This window comes from Tenrec ecaudatus, chromosome 3 (genome assembly GCF_050624435.1).
Source record: "Tenrec ecaudatus isolate mTenEca1 chromosome 3, mTenEca1.hap1, whole genome shotgun sequence".
In the NCBI taxonomy this organism is placed as follows: Eukaryota; Metazoa; Chordata; class Mammalia; order Afrosoricida; family Tenrecidae; genus Tenrec; species Tenrec ecaudatus.
The window spans coordinates 97,193,424-97,197,454 of NC_134532.1; the positions used below are offsets into that span (position 1 = coordinate 97,193,424).

Here is a 4,031-nt window from a genome sequence, read left to right on the forward strand (position 1 = left end):
TTCTCATAACTGACTCTTGATTCATGTTCAAGTTTTTCATGTGTACAATGAAGTGTTCTGAAATTCCCATTTTTCTCAAAGTTATCTGTCGTTCGTTATGGTCTAAACAATCAAATACCTTTATGTAGTCAATAAAACACAAGTGAGCACCTTCTGGTACTCTCTACTTGGAGCCAAGACCTATCTGACATCAGCTCAGTACTAACTCTTAGTTACTCTCACTGATTACCCTCTGATTTCCCTATCTCTGTTCCTTAGGTATAAAACTTGAGGGTCATTTTTTTTCTTTCTTTTTCACAGTTAATCCAATTCATATCTCCTCATCTTTAATTTTTACGGCCTCCCACTATGAGCGTAATAGTCAGTCATCAACTTCAACCAGATGACAACGGCATCCTAATTGGGCTTCCAAGATAATTTTCAATAAGACTAATGTCTTTGAATGGATAGATAGGTTGTACAAGATATGGCACAAAACAAAAAAAAACCCACTATTATTTAAATAATAATTAAAAGAGAATAAGGATTCCTGGGGGCTATGGTGGGGGAGGGAGAGGACAAAGGGAAGCTGATATCAAGGAGTTCAAGAAGAAAGTACATGTTGAAACTGATTGTGGTAGCAATTGTATAGTACTGCCCGATGTGACTGCATGGTGGAATGGCATGCTATTTATAAGAGCTCCCAATAAAATGTTTGGTTTTTTTTTTTTAAAGACTGATGTTTTAAATGTATAAATCACATCACATTCCTTTCCCACTTAAAAATTCATGTATAGCTCCCTCTTTTTTTTTTTTGCAATAGAATGAGCATTTAACAAGACAGTTTCAAGTGTACCCACTTTAAGGCCTGTGAGCATGAAACCACTTCATATTCACAAGTGTCTGGTACTTCTTTGGCGTTGGACCTTCGGCTACCAACGTTGAACGTGTCCATTGGGTAGTCTTTGAAACTTCAACATCAGAGCATTCTTCCCTGACATTTACATTTCCCTGACGTCTCCATGTTACTGTTTCACACAGAGCATCATCTGGTTGCAAGTTTTCTTTTTGGATGTTCTATCCCCCTTCCTGCACTGGGTGCTGTCGGCTTCCAAGGCCAGCACTGGGCGGGGCATCCACCACACCTCTGCACTCTGGACCAGTAAGCGCTCTGGGGGAAACCGACTCCAGTCTCTGTCAGCGGCATGTGGGCGGCGTGGGCATGGAGGAGCCCCAGGGAGACCGGCCCGTGGTGATGGCCTTCGACCCACGTGTGACTGGGGGATTTGGACATGGCGGCGTTTGGGACCCATGGTTCTGACAACGACCTCTTCCAGAGCAATCACTCTCTTGATGATCTTCTGTCCTGGCTTTCTTGGGGACACCAGTGACGTCACCACGCTGCACTTCCAGGTTCCTCACTTTCCAGGGGTTAGCAGCCCCACCTCAGATGACTGGCTCCCGCTGGGATTCGGCGAGGGCTGCCCTTTCACTCTTGCCACGCAGGAAGGTCATTGCCACGGCCACGGCCACGGCCATGAGGAAGCCTTTGCAAAAGGCCCTGAAGTGCGTTCTCATCCAGCCCCGGGCTGTGCCGTGACCCGTCTCCCGGCTGTTTGTTGAACAGACGGCGTCCCTGGCATCTAGTTCCAGTGAACAGATTTGCTTCGGAGCAGCCGAGGCATCGGAGAGGAGCCCAGCTCCGCAGAGCAGGCCCTGGTCGTCCCGGTCTGCAGGAAGCTCAGCTCCCACTGCTGCCTGGTCTTGGGCCCCAGGGTCTGGGGGCTTTGCCGGGCTGCCTGGGGGCTGGTTTGCCGAGTCGGAGGCTTGTTCCAGGGCCCTGGTTCCTGTCTGGGAGAGACGCCCAGTCCAGAAAGGGAGGCCGAAGGGACTTGGAGCCTCTGGGCCGCTGAGATGTCCTCAGGAACTCCCTAGACTCAGAGCTGTCACTGTCGGAGCAGAGGGACGATGCAGGAGAGGTGACAGTGCTGGACCGTTTCCCTTTCTTGCAAGGGGTTTAAGGACTTGAAGTGGGATCTTCCTGGGACCTTGGAAGGGTGACGTCGGCAGTCTGACAGAGGTTGGACACCCCCCTCGCCCCTCGGTAGGCAAACATTTTCCACAGTGTGGGCAGAATTTGAACGTTGTGGGGTCACGCTCTGGCCCTTGGAGTCACTGGGCTGGGCAGTCCATCTTCACGGCGCCCTCTGGACGCGATCAGGGTCTAGATTCACCGCCGATTCTGGGACTCACCTTCTCAGTTGCCCTGCGGAAACTTCCCAGCTCCCTCCTTTTAAAAATAATTTTATTGGGACCTCATACAGCTCTTATCACAATCCATACATACATCCATTGTGTCAAGCACATTTGTATGTTGTTGCCATCATCATTGCCAACACATTTTCTTTCTACTTGAGCTCTTGGTATCGGCTCCTCATTTTTTCCCTCTCTCCTCATCCTCCCTCAGGAACCCTTGATAACTTATAAATTATTATTATTTTTTCTGTCTTACACTGACGGATGTCTCCCTTCATCCACTTTTCTGTTGTCCATCCCCCTGGGAGGGGGTTATATGAAGATCATTGCGATCTGTTGCCCCTTTCTCCCCTCAACTTCCTCTTCCCCTCCTGGTATCGTGACTCTCATCATTGGTCATGAGGGGTTATGTGTCCTGGATTCCCTGTGTTTCCAGCTCTTATCTGCACCTGTGTAAATGCTCTGATCAACTCGGATTTGTAAGGTAGAATTGGGGTCATGATAATGGGGGTGGGAAGGAAGCATTAAAGAACTAGAGGAAAGTTGTATATTTCATCAGTGCTACACTGAGTCCCTCACATCTTCCTTGTCACCCTTCTGTAAGGGGATGTCCAATTGTCTACAGATGGGCTTTGGGTCTCCACTCCACACTCCCCTTCATTCACAATGATATTTGTTTTGTTCTGGGTCTTTGATTATAGCTCTCTCATAATTTAGAATAAAATCCAACTTCATATAGATCCCTGTGACCTTTGTCTCATTTCTAGCTATTCTTCCCTGACTCATGCATTCACTATTGAGATATGCACAGTAACTGCACCCTTCTCTTTGTGTAGAGTCCCAGAGTAGTGTGAACATTTAGTGTATTCAGCTTCTAACCAAAATGTTGAAGGTTCAAGTCCACTTGAGGTACCTTAGAAGAAAGGTGTTGGTGACCTACTTAAAATAAGAATAATAAATCGGTCATTGAAAATCCTATGGATACTTACCTGGCAGGGGAGATACCATGATCACGAAGGTGGTTTTCCCAGGGCGAGGCTTATCCATTGCACTCCGGATGTGCTGACCCCTGCGATTTCCCCAAATGTGGGAAACTCGACTGCATAATTTGTGGTAGTGAATAAAAAAAAAAAAAAAATAAAAAAAAAAAATAAAAAAAAAAAAAAGAAAATCCTATGGAATTTAGAAACTGTTAAATTATGTGTGTTCTATTCTTTGTTGTCTCAATGACAACAGAAAATAACTATGGTTTACAATTCTACTCTGACAAACAGTGGATCTCTATGAGTTTAGAAGCAAATTGGCAACTGGCTTTTTGTCGTGTTGTAGGACTTGTTCTAGTGACAGTGTTAGGTTGTTTTCTCTAGAGAAGCAAAACAAGTGATGATTGAATGTGTTTGTAGATAGAGGAGCTATTTATATCAAGAAATGACTTGCACACTTGAAGAAATAGATAAGTGCAGTCCAGTTGAAGTCAGGCTTCTCCTGACTCAAGGATGACAAAGCAGAGATAGTGGGCAACAGACCAATGGATGCACAGATCCAAAGTCAGCCCAATGAATCCACTGTTTATGTTTGCTGACAGCTCCTGGTATGCAAGATCCAGCTCCAGCAGAAGGACAAAGAGGCTTTGCTCAGTCTCTCTCTCTCATTCAAAATGGCTTATGACACCATGGAGGTATCGTCAGGCTATGACCCAATTCATAGGGTGGGCTCTGCCTCTACCCTTACCCAGGAGTGTCTAGCTGGCAAAATCTCTAAGCACCACTGTGGCCTAGTACCAACTCTCCGTGTTT

At 46.2% G+C, this 4,031-nt stretch overlaps 1 pseudogene; it reads left to right on the top strand.

Annotated features, from left to right (window-relative positions):
* The first annotated feature begins 3,216 nt into the window (after positions 1-3,216).
* LOC142443801 (U1 spliceosomal RNA) lies at positions 3,217-3,358 on the top strand (annotated as a pseudogene).
* The last annotated feature ends 673 nt before the right edge of the window (positions 3,359-4,031 follow it).